The sequence below is a fragment of the Corythoichthys intestinalis genome, chromosome 1 (genome assembly GCF_030265065.1).
Source record: "Corythoichthys intestinalis isolate RoL2023-P3 chromosome 1, ASM3026506v1, whole genome shotgun sequence".
NCBI classification, from domain to species: Eukaryota; Metazoa; Chordata; class Actinopteri; order Syngnathiformes; family Syngnathidae; genus Corythoichthys; species Corythoichthys intestinalis.
This window is the reverse complement of record NC_080395.1, coordinates 43,457,986-43,470,424: the sequence shown is the minus strand read 5'-3', so window position 1 is coordinate 43,470,424 and position 12,439 is coordinate 43,457,986. Positions and strand designations below refer to the sequence as shown.

Here is a 12,439-nt window from a genome sequence, read left to right as displayed (position 1 = left end):
AGTGAGAACCATTGTAATACTTGTTTAATTTTCTAATCAGGGTCTTTATAATATAAGACTTTTTTTTATCTGGGTCTTTAACCTGTGTTAAACAGGTTCACTCACTGTATATAAGGACGACACTCCAACGTATGAGCCAGAGGTCACTAGAGAGCCTAGGTTAGGATGTCAAACCCAACTTTTGATCCGACAAAGCACATTTTTATCTCACTGTGGGAATTCTCTGTGAAGTGTGAAGAGGCCCGACTATGCTGATAACCTGCTAAGCCCACAAGAAGAAAACAAAAGCACTCGAAAGGGCGCCATTTGGAGGAGAATGTCAAAAGAAAGTTGAGCTAAATCACTTAAGACCACAGCTGGGATTTACACTCTGGGAAAATATTAAAAACTTACATAACCTAAATGGGAAGAGCCCAAACTTCCTCATAAAGTGAAGAAAGTAGAAATGTTTGAAAATGCACTTAACCCTTTACAAGGCAATCAGCGAATGATCGCTGCCAGGCTTCCCAGTTAAAATGTATTGGACGTCTAATGCTATTGAAGACAATGAAATATGAGCATTCAGAGCCACTCCTCCCAGTTTGAAGGAACTGGACGTCTCTCGTTGTTGTGGCAGTCAATGAGTTAAATAGTATGTTTATATATATATTAGGGCTGTCAAACGATTAAAATTTTTAATCGAGTTAATTACAGCTTAAAAATTAATTAATCGTAATTAATCGCAATTAATCGCAATTCAAACCATCTATAAAATATGCCATATTTTTCTGTAAATTATTGTTGGAATGGAAAGATAAGACACAAGATGGATATATACATTCAACATACGGTACATAAGGACTGTTTGTTTATTATAACAATAAATCAACAAGATGGCATTAACATTATTAACATTCTGTTAAAGCGATCGATCCATGGATAGAAAGACTTGTAGTTCTTAATAGAAAAATGTTAGTACAAGTTAGAGAAATTTTGTATTAAAACCCCTCTTAATGTTTTCGTTTTAATAAAATTTGTAAAATTTTCAATCAAAAAATAAACTAGTAGCCCGCCATTGTTGATGTCAATAATGACTTACTCAATGCTCATGGATACCTATAAAATCAGTCGTACCCAAGCGCCAGCAGAGGGCGGCAAAACTCCATAAAACACAACAAGTGAGCGTTTCAATGTGTACTGTCATTTAAAACTCTCTGAGCGGGGCATCTGCGTTAATTGCGTCAAATATTTTAACGTGATTAATTTAAAAAATTAATTAACGCCCGTTAACGCGATAATTTTGACAGCCCAAATATATATTAGAGGCGTGCGAAATTTCCGATTCTCAGATTATTCGCGATTCGGCCGTGGAAGATTCGAGAATGTTTCACAAACATTCAAATTCCGATGATTTAATCATACCACGTAAAACGGAACTAAAACACAGTCAGCGCTGTCTTCGGGATGCAATGAAGAACAGACCGAGAGTAAATATCATGTTCAACTCATTCCGCTAAATTAAAAAAAAACAATCATACCTGACTGCGGCCGGAAACCGCTACAAACATCGCCCAGTTGCCAGTTGCTACAAACATACGGCCACATACAGCTACGGTAGTTATTACATATATGTAGAACTAAATGCGAAATGACAGACGATGGCGGCGTTAGAACATGTATTAGAGAACTAGATGCGAAATGACAGACTTGCCGGTGTTAGTAAACAGCTGCCATCTTAAAGCAGTAGTCTTCTCTAGAAGGCTCTGTTGTAGCGAACCTAATTAACTTTTTATCTAAAATTACTCCTAAATCGGAAAAATCTTGACTTGAATGTATCTTTAAATGATGAAACAGTTTTGAAACTTTGACATGTCGAAAGTAGACAGAAGGGAAATTATGGAACAATTTTAACAACTTTAACGGTTGATTCACAACATTAAATTAATGGAATGTTGTTCAAAGCTGCTCATTCAGAATGGGGACTTTAGTATTTTATTTACTGTTATTAACTGTTAACTTGATACTGAAATAGTAGTTTGGCTTAGGGTGAGAGGATTTTTGAACAATTTTGGAACAAATGTACAAAACATTAACTCATTTGCTCCCAGAAACGTATAAATACTTTCTATTTTTAAATGCTTCATTGTCCCAAAAACGTATTTATATGTCTTTTGCGTTTTATTTATTTTTTTATTTTTTTACAAGAAGCCTCTATAGTTTCCGATCTATCTGAGAAACAAAAAACAAGGCTCCAAACCCATTTTAAAGCAATAAAAATGGCCACTGGAGGGCAGTAGCGCATTTTGTAAGACCCACAACCCGATTCAACAGCAATGAATGGCCGGGCAGCACGGTCAGAGCGCTGGCAGCATGATGCCAGGCGGCGCTCCGACCGAACATAACAACCGAAAGGACGCCTGGGAGGCCAGGCGCTGGACGACCGTGCAAAACGAGTGGGACCCCCAGTGCATCGGCTCACCGAGCAGACCCCGCAGCGACGCAGAAATAATCCATCTTTGTGAGACAGACAACGATGAGGGAAAGTTTACACGGCTGACGCAGCAACAACGACGTCATCTCGGCGAAAAGGGGCATCTCTCAGTAGTCATGTGCAAATAAATTGTTACTTTGCGATCAAAAGCTCTATTTGTCTGGTTGTTCATGGTATTTTGTAAAAGGGAAACGTTATTCAGATGTTTGGGATGTAACTAATGCAAAAAATAGCTTGGTTAAAGTCAAAGTTATGTTTGAAATGTATGCGTTTACAAAAAGCTCATTTTCTCAGTTTTTTCATCAGAAATTGGAAAATTGCTCAAACTAAGCTATTTTCTATTGCTGATTTCTAAAGAATGGAAAAAGATATGAACTTACTTTTTTTTCTGCAGAAAGAAGAGAGTCTAATCTTTCTAATCTTTCATGTTTATGTAGCAATAGAACAGAATTTTCTGTGGGCCTTGCAAAATCAGTCAAAATCCAGAAAAACGGCCGGAAGCGAAGGGCCTTGCTCTGGTGAAAATGGTTGGGAGTGAATGAGTTAAAAGCGGGGGTCGGGGGTAGGTATCAATAATCAATTTATAATCGAATTGGGGCCTCTGAATTGTAATTGTAATCGAATCGTTAGGCGCCTAAAGATTCCCCACCTCTAATATATTTATTCATTTTTAATCAACTTTAGAGTATTATTGGGTGCTATAGCTAGATTGTATATATGTTTTATTCATTAATTTATTTATTTTATTTTAATAAACAGTTTACTAATTTATCATTTTGTCAAAAATAATTATATACAGTCTAAATACATATATATATTTTAAAAAAACACACACACAATAATAGTGAATAACAACAACAATATTCAACCAATACATATTTAGATTTGAGATCTGACGTCTACTTATGTTGACACATTATGGCTCATATATATACCAAATGTGGCCTGCATCCATGACCTAAAATGTGATGTTCTTTTATGTGGACAACAGGTCTTTATGGTGCTATATGGTCTTTAAAGTCGCTTATCCCATAAAGGCAGTAACCAGGTACTTGTACCTAATTACTTCCCAAATCAGCTTTTTTTATAAATTAAGCTCACTTCGCTTTTTCAACACTTTGAGCACATTCGCATCGCTACTCGGCGCAACAGGTGGCTTCAAAGAACTCCAGTAAATATAAGTTAGCTACATAAAAACACAACATTAACACTCCAAATCACATCCGAGGCGAATGGCTGAACTAAAATGGCATTTGGTCGCCACTTGTAATGTTAGTGGCTCACAACAAACACACGAATATCACAAGAAAGTGGTAGCTACTCACCACCAGCAGTCGTACGTCCGCCCCCTTCTTCAATCGGCCTTTTAAATAACCTTAATAGTATCTTTGTGGAAACATAAATGAAGTGAGGAAAGTGGTTAACTTGTTTATCGCCGTGTTGCTTACTAAGGGAGAGAGTTTGAAGAGGAGGAGAACGTTCGCCGCCTTGACTCCGGGCCGCCCCGCCTCCTGAAACAAGCCACCCACAGTCCCACACCCACCGGGGTCCTTGAGCTAAAGCAGGCGGGTGGTCACCAACCACAAACTGGCCCGACTGGACCTGAACGCAACTTCATGTACTCGTAGAGCTGGCACAAATGAAGACTAGAAATCACCTGTTTTGTGTTCTTTTCCCTTTGTTTTTGAGGCACCTCACTTCAACAGATTTACTCTAACACGTTTCAAATCAATATTTTAAAAGTTGCTCAACTATCCCCGAAATGAAATTAGCTGAAATCCCGATTCCATAACTTCTTTATGAGACGTCACAAAGTTTAGGATGGAAGTTGTATGTCTTTAAACTCGACATTGCCATCTAGTGGCGTTAAACGTCAACTGAACAATGGAATGCCATTCAGAACTGAAAAAAAAGATAATACACTTGGAAAATTGGAAATATTATGGCTTTTTTGTTTTAAAATGTATTATATTTAAATATGTAATGCATCCGAGTATGTGTATTTTTCTAATACTGAAGAGCTATTAATGACAATTACTATTTTGTTTGCTGTTAGCCCTTTAAAGGACAAGTGACTACTTTTGATTTTTGATTTTTCTGAAGAAACATGGTGGCCACAATACTAAATATTTGGTATAAAAGTATGCCCTACATCACTGAAAATGTAATGTCCACATATGTGGACGCCAGGACATAATTATCACCATGCCTGTATTTTTTATTACTATTACCGTAATTTTTGGACTATAAGACGCACCTACCATATTTGACAACAAAACCCATTTGTTCATGTATAAGCCACATTGGACGATAAGCCAGAGGGATAGTCACACTTTAAGACTACTGTAATTTTCGGACTATAAGCCGCTACGTTTCCCCCTCATTTTGAAACCGGCGGCTTAAAGTCCAGAGAGTCTTATTTGTTGATTTATTTGGTTTAATAGGTTCCACTTTATTCGACGGTTGCGTCATAAGACTGCCATAAGACCGTCGTTCAATTCAATTCCTTTATTGTCATTGCAAGCCAAGCAAACAACGAAATTGGAAAGCTACTCTATGGGACCATAAAACACAAGACAGTAAAATAACACACAACTTAAACATACTACTAAATAAAGAATAAATTATTGTGCAAAAGTCGCTACATAGCAGCATCATGAACAATTAGTGCTGTTCAGTGTTGAGAACGCGGATGGCCCTGGGAAAAAAACTATCTCTGAGTCTAGTTGTACGTGATCTCATCGCCCTGTATCTCCTACCAGAGGGCAACAGTTCAAACAGGTGATGACCAGGATGGGAAGAGTCTTTAATAATGTTCTTAGCTCTTTTAAGGTGTCGCGCAGCAGCAATGTCCTCCAGAGGTGGCAGAGAGGAGCCAATAATTTTCTCCGCCGCTTTCACCACCCTCTGCAGTGATTTTTTTGTCTGCTACGGAGCAGATTCCATACCACGTTGAGATGCAGTAGGTGAGGATGGACTCAATAGCTGCTCGGTAGAAGGCAATCATTAGTTCCTTGCCCGTGTTGTTCCTCCTGAGGCCCCTCAGAAAGTGGAGTCTCTGGCGAGCTTTCCTCACCATGGCCGAGGAGTTAGCTGACCAACAGAGGTCATCAGATAGGTGTACGCCGAGGAATTTGAAGGTCTTTACACGCTTCACGCATACTCCGTTTACCCAGAGAGGTGCCGGTTCCGAGGCAGGCACCCTCCTGTAGTCCACTATTAATTCTTTGGTCTTGGTGGAATTCAGAACCAAGTTGTTCTCCAAGCACCATGCTGATAGTCGCTGTACCTAATCTCTGTAGGCGGATTCGTCTCCTCCGGAGATGAGACCAACAACAGTTGTGTCGTCAGCAAATTTTATGATGGTGTTTGATGAGTGGACAGGTGTGCAGTCACGAGTATACAAGGAATAGAGAAGCGGGCTCAGCACGCAGCCTTGAGGGGCTCCAGTGCTCAGTTTGATGGTAGTTAAGTTAAGCAGTTTGGTCACCAGGATGTTGGGGATGATGGTATTGAATGCAGACCTGAAGTCAATGAAAAGCATCCTGATGTAGCACTGCTGTTGTTCCAAGTGGCTCAGTGCTGTGTGGGTTGCTATGGCAATAGCATCTTCAGTTGACCGGTTGGCTCTGTAGGCAAACTGACAAGGATCAAAGGAGGGAGGAAGGCTGGCTCTGATGTGACGCAGGACCAACTTTTCAAAACATTTCATCACAGCAGGGGTGAGTGCAACTGGCCTGAAGTTGTTATGGTCTGTGGAGGCTGACTGTTTCGGCACAGGAATGATGGTGGCTGTCTTTAAGCAGGGTGGAATGCAGGCTTGTGACAGGGAGATGTTGAAAATCCTGGTAAATACGCCGACGTGTCATAATTGTGACACGACACTATCATGGGCATTAATGAATGCTTATGACCATAGGCGGAGTTTGACTTTTGGGGCGAGGGGGGGCCTAACATGTTGATGAGCCCGAAACGCAGTGTCAGCAATAAAATTAACTTACAAGAATATTTATAAGTTGAAAATGAGCGTTTTTTTGTTTCCCATCTTTCTGGAGGGGAATTCTAAAATCAGGCTGCTTAGGACAGATATACTTTTCGCCAAGATCGTCATCCATTGAATACAGAACGCCTGCCGGTGTCGTGCCAATGTAGTTACCACCGTCAAAAATTGTATCCCCTGAGCAGAGCCATATGGAAGCAGATTTGTGTCTTTATTATTCAATCAAAAAAAGTTGCTTCAATCAAAATATATATTGTCAACCCCACAAAAAAATTTGTTTCAATAAAATAAAATAAAAAGTGTTTGAATGTAAAAATAAATTTGAAACTCAAAAAACTCCCCAAAAAAGCATGTGAAAGCTATTTTTTTTTTTTTTTTTTTTTTTTTTTTTTTTTGTCGTTTGTGTTTGGGCCACATTTTGGCTAGGGCATTTTTGTCTTTATTATTCAATCAAAAAAAAAATAAGTTGCTTAAAAAAAACATATGTTTAAAAAGAAAAATCATTTCAATCAAAAAAGGAAAAATTTCAATAATAAAAAAAGTTTTTGAATGTGAAAAAAATATTTGAAATTTAAAAATTTGCATTTGAACACTTAATTTTTCATTGAAAATGTTTTCTTTGATTGAAGCAATCCTTTTTGTGTTTGGGCCATATTAAGGGTAGGACATTTGTGTCTCAATCGTTTAATCCTTCAAAAAGTTATATTTATTATTTTGAATATTTTCAATCAAAGAAAATAATCATTTGAAAAATGAAATTGCCCTCCCCTAATATATTTTTTAATGAAAATTATATGCACAGCAAATGACCATCTAAGGTGCTAGTCACATGATCTGTTCGAAAAATAATTTTGACCCATTATAAGAGTATATTTTTTTGTTCATTTCATTCATTTTTGTTGCAGTTTTATTGCTTGACTATTTATATATATATATACAGTTGTGGTCAAAAGTTTACATACACTTGTGAAGAACATAGTGTCATGGCTCTCTGGAGTTTCCAGTTATTTCTACAACTCTGATTTTTCTCCGATAGAGTGATTGGAACAGATACTTCTTTGTCACAAAAAACATTCATGAAGTTTGGTTCTTTTATGAATTTATTATGGGTTAACAGAAAAAGTGATCAAATCTGCTGGGTCAAAAATATACGTAAATGGATCTGAAAAAGCGAATCATTGACTTGAACAAGTCAGGAAAGTCACTTGGAGCCATTTCAAAGCAGCTGCAGGTCCCAAGAGCAACAGTGCAAACAATTGTTTGTAAGTATAAAGTGCATGGCACTGTTTTGTCACTGCCAAGATCAGGAAGAAAACGCAAGTTATCACCTCCTGCTGAGAGAAAATTGGTCAGGAGGGTGAAGATTCAACCGAGAATCACCAAAAAGCAGATCTGCCAAGAATTAGAAGCTGCTGGAACACAGGTGTCAGTGTCCACAGTCAAGCGTGTTTTGCATCTCCATGGACTGAGAGGCTGCCGTGCAAGAAGAAAGCCCTTGCTCCAAAAGCGGCACCTTAAGGCTCGACTGAAGTTTGCTGCTGATCACATGGACAAAGATAAGACCTTCTGGAGGAAAGTTCTGTGGTCAGACGAAACAAAAATCGAGCTGTTTGGCCACAATGCCCAGCAATATGTTTGGAGGAGAAAAGGTGAGGCCTTTAACCCCAAGTACACCATGCCTACCGTCAAGGACGGTGGTGGTAGTATTATGCTATGGGGCTGTTTTGCTGCCAATGGAACTGGTGCTTTACAGAGAGTAAATGGGTTAATGAAGAAGGAGGATTACCTTCAAATTCTTCAAGATAACCTAACGTCATCAGCCCGAAGATTGGGTCTTGGGCGCAGTTGGGTGTTCCAACAGGACAATGACCCCAAACACACATCAAAAGTGGTAATGGAATGGCTAAATCAGGCTAGAATTAAGGTTTTTGAATGGCCTTCCCAAAGTCTTGATTTAAACCCCATTGAGAACTCGTGGACAATGCTGAAGAAACAAGTCCATGTCAGAAAGCCATAAAATTTAACTGAACTGCACCAATTCTGTCAAGAGGAGTGGTCAAAGATTCAACCAGAAGCTTGCCAGAAGCTTGTGGATGGCTACCAAAAGCGCCTAATTGAAGTGAAAATGGCCAAGGGACATGTTACCAAATATTAGCGCTGCTGTATGTATATTTTTGACCCAGCAGATTTGATCACTTTTTTCTGTTCACCCGTAATAAAGTCATAAAAGAACCGAACTTCATGAATGTTTTTTGTGACAAAGAAGTATCTGTTCCAATCACTCTATCAGAGAAAAATCAGAGTTGTAGAAATAACTGGAAACTCAAGAGAGTCATGACATTATGTTCTTCATAAGTGTATGTAAACTTTTGACCACAATTGTATACATACATATATATAAATATATATATATATATTGAAGCGGGATGCAATTGTTACGAGTCTTGTTTGCTCAATTGCTGTGTCCAGCGCTGTAACTCTCTACTCTCTGAGAACTCTCGTGCACTCTCTAATGAGCCGGAATGCGCGCGGCTCTTTATAGTGTCTCTGTCACGTGACTGTGACGCAGCCGGTAACGCGCTCGGCCAAACAGACACACAAGTACAGTGGGTGAATTATGACAAACAAAAGGTCACCACAATATATATATATATATATATATATATATATATATATATATATATATATATATATACAGTGCCTTGCAAAAGTATTCGGCCCCCTTGAACCTTGCAACCTTTCGCCACATTTCAGGCTTCAAACATAAAGATATAAAATTTTAATTTTTTGTCAAGAATCAACAACAAGTGGGACACAATCGTGAAGTGGAACAAAATTTATTGGATAATTTAAACTTTTTTAACAAATAAAAAACTGAAAAGTGGGGCGTGCAATATTATTCGGCCCCCTTGCGTTAATACTTTGTAGCGCCACCTTTTGCTCCAATTACAGCTGCAAGTCGCTTGGGGTATGTTTCTATCAGTTTTGCACATTGAGAGACTGACATTCTTGCCCATTCTTCCTTGCAAAACAGCTCGAGTTCAGTGAGGTTGGATGGAGAGTGTTTGTGAACAGCAGTCTTCAGCTCTTTCCACAGATTCTCGATTGGATTCAGGTCTGGACTTTGACTTGGCCATTCTAACACCTGGATACGTTTATTTTTTAACCATTCCATTGTAGATTTGGCTTTGTTTTGGATCATTGTCCTGTTGGAAGATAAATCTCCATCCCAGTCTCAGGTCTTGTGCAGATACCAACAGGTTTTCTTCCAGAATGTTCCTGTATTTGGCTGCATCCATCTTCCCGTCAATTTTAACCATCTTCCCTGTCCCTGCTGAAGAAAAGCAGGCCCAAACCATGATGCTGCCACCACCATGTTTGACAGTGGGGATGGTGTGTTCAGGGTGATGAGCTGTGTTGCTTTTACGCCAAACATATCGTTTTGCATTGTGGCCAAAAAGTTCAATTTTGGTTTCATCTGGCCAGAGCACCTTCTTCCACATGTTTGGTGTGTCTCCCAGGTGGCTTGTGGCAAACTTTAAACGAGACTTTTTATGGATCTCTTTGAGAAATGGCTTTCTTCTTGCCACTCTTCCATAAAAGCCAGATTTGTGCAGTGCACGACTGATTGTTGTCCTATGGACAGACTCTCCCACCTCAGCTGTAGATCTCTGCAGTTCATCCAGAGTGATCATGGGCCTCTTGGCTGCATCTCTGATCAGTTTTCTCCTTGTTTGAGAATAAAGTTTGGAAGAACGGCCGGGTCTTGGTAGATTTGCAGTGGTCTGATGCTCCTTCCATTTCAATATGATGGCTTGCACAGTGCTCCTTGAGATGTTTAAAGATTGGGAAATCTTTTTGTATCCAAATCCGGCTTTAAACTTCTCCACAACAGTATCTCGGACCTGCCTGGTGTGTTCCTTGGTTTTCATAATGCTCTCTGCACTTTAAACAGAACCCTGAGACTATCACAGAGCAGGTGCATTTATACAGAGACTTGATTACACACAGGTGGATTCTATTTATCATCATCGGGCATTTAGGACAAAATTGGATCATTCAGAGATCCTCACTGAACTTCTGGAGTGAGTTTGCTGCACTGAAAGTAAAGGGGCCGAATAATATTGCACGCCCTACTTTTCAGTTTTTTATTTGTTAAAAAAGTTTAAATTATCCAATAAATGTTGTTCCACTTCACGACTGTGTCCCACTTGTTGTTAATTCTTGACAAAAAAATTAAATTTCATATCTTTATGTTTGAAGCCTGAAATGTGGCGAAAGGTTGCAAGATTCAAGGGGGCCGAATACTTTTGCAAGGCACTGTATATATATATATATATGTATATATATGTATATATATGCAATGACAGTTTTTGGGCACCGGGGTGGCCTGGTCCCCTGGCCCCCCCTTAAAATCCGCTTATGCTTATGACAGAAGTCATTAAGTATCATCTGGCAAATTATGTAACTAACTCCATTTATTCATTAATGTTCATAGCAGTGTCATGACATAATTATGATGGTCTTATGACAGTTTTATGGGGCCACTGTCAAAAAAGTGTTACAGAATACCAGGGCTAGCGATTTGTGACACAACAGGATGAGTAATTGAAGAAATAATTAGCACAGACCATGAATTTTGATTGTTATTTACATCTGTAGAGCTGCAATGCATGCTAGGAGGCATGTTGGACGACAACAGTGTTGACAACAGGTGGCAGCAGAGGTTGGCTGTATCCCCCAAGGAAGCAGTGATGGCCAAATGACGCTTCTTGAAGCAATGAAGCTCGGCAGCCATTTGGTTCAAAGCTTCATGGTGGTTCAGTTGGTCTTATGACAGTCCTATGATGCCGCTGTCAAATAAAGTGTTACCGGTTAATATCTTTTGGTGTGAATATCCCATAATACAATAATACAATGAGGACAGCTGCGGCTTATAGTCCGGTGCGGCTTATCTATGAACAAATGTTGTTTTTGTGTCAAATTTAGTGGGTGGCGGCTTATTGTCTGGTGCACCTTATCGTCAGAAAATTATGGTGCCGTTGTTGCGATACTATAATATTTCCAACTTGATATCGATACTCAAAAAAATACTCAATACCATTTTCGAGACTACATTAATTTAAAAAAAAAAAGTTTGGGGGGAACTCTTTCAGTGCCGTTGGACGATAATAGACGTCTAGTCTTGAGGCTCATGAAAAATTAAAACTCTTTGAAAGAGTTTATGACCAGTAGACGTCCAATTAATTTGAAGTGGGAGGGTGGCAGCGAATGAATGTTCATGTTCATACCCTCCCACTTCAAATGGATTGGACGTCAAGCGCAGTCAACGGCAGCCAATGAGTGAACAAGGAAAATGGAAAAATATCATCCATTACTCGCAAGAGTCGCGCAGAATCAAATTTACCCCATGACAACAAAATTCTTTTAACCTGTGGTAGCCCAAAAACTACTAGATAACTGAGTAATAAAATATATTCTGATACAACATTTCAGTATCAGTACAATTCAATACTTTTACTAACCCTACTAAAGACATAGACCTTATCGGCCAGAAAAATACACATACAAGACGAATTGACTATAAGCAGTATAAGCTGGGTACATAGCGGAGGGAAAAAGTAGCGCATTATAGTCCGAAAATCACGGTATTATTAATCATTATTTTATGTTTTATTGTAATGAATACATTTATCAATGAATACAATTTAAATGTTTAAAAATGCATTTAAAATGAATAAAACAGAAATGCACACTGTGTGTGGTCCCTCAACAACAGTACATTTTTTGTCCACTTCATTTGAACTGGGAGGGCTGACAATGCTCATGTTTCAGTGCTATTGAAAGCAATGGATGACCCCTAAGAGCAAGATTTTTTTTCTTCATATTTAAATAAGACAACTTCAAGATCAAAAGTAAAAATAGATAAATAAATTAGAAATCCCAGACCTTCCGTAATTCTTGGTCTA

The 12,439-nt window shown here is 38.8% G+C and overlaps 1 protein-coding gene across 2 annotated transcripts in view; it reads right to left on the bottom strand.

Moving 5' to 3' along the window:
- cgnl1 (cingulin-like 1) overlaps positions 1-4,105 on the bottom strand; it is a 72,132-nt gene extending 68,027 nt beyond the window's left edge. The window contains exons 1-2 of one of the 2 annotated variants that reach the window (XM_057833148.1): positions 3,919-4,105; positions 3,796-3,856 (exon numbers count right to left, since the gene is read on the bottom strand). The gene's annotated coding sequence lies outside the window, so the exon portion shown is untranslated. Of the gene's footprint in view, positions 1-3,795 lie in introns of both variants that reach the window. The other variant, XM_057833143.1, reaches the window with a different exon arrangement.
- Between the last annotated feature and the right edge of the window lie 8,334 nt (positions 4,106-12,439).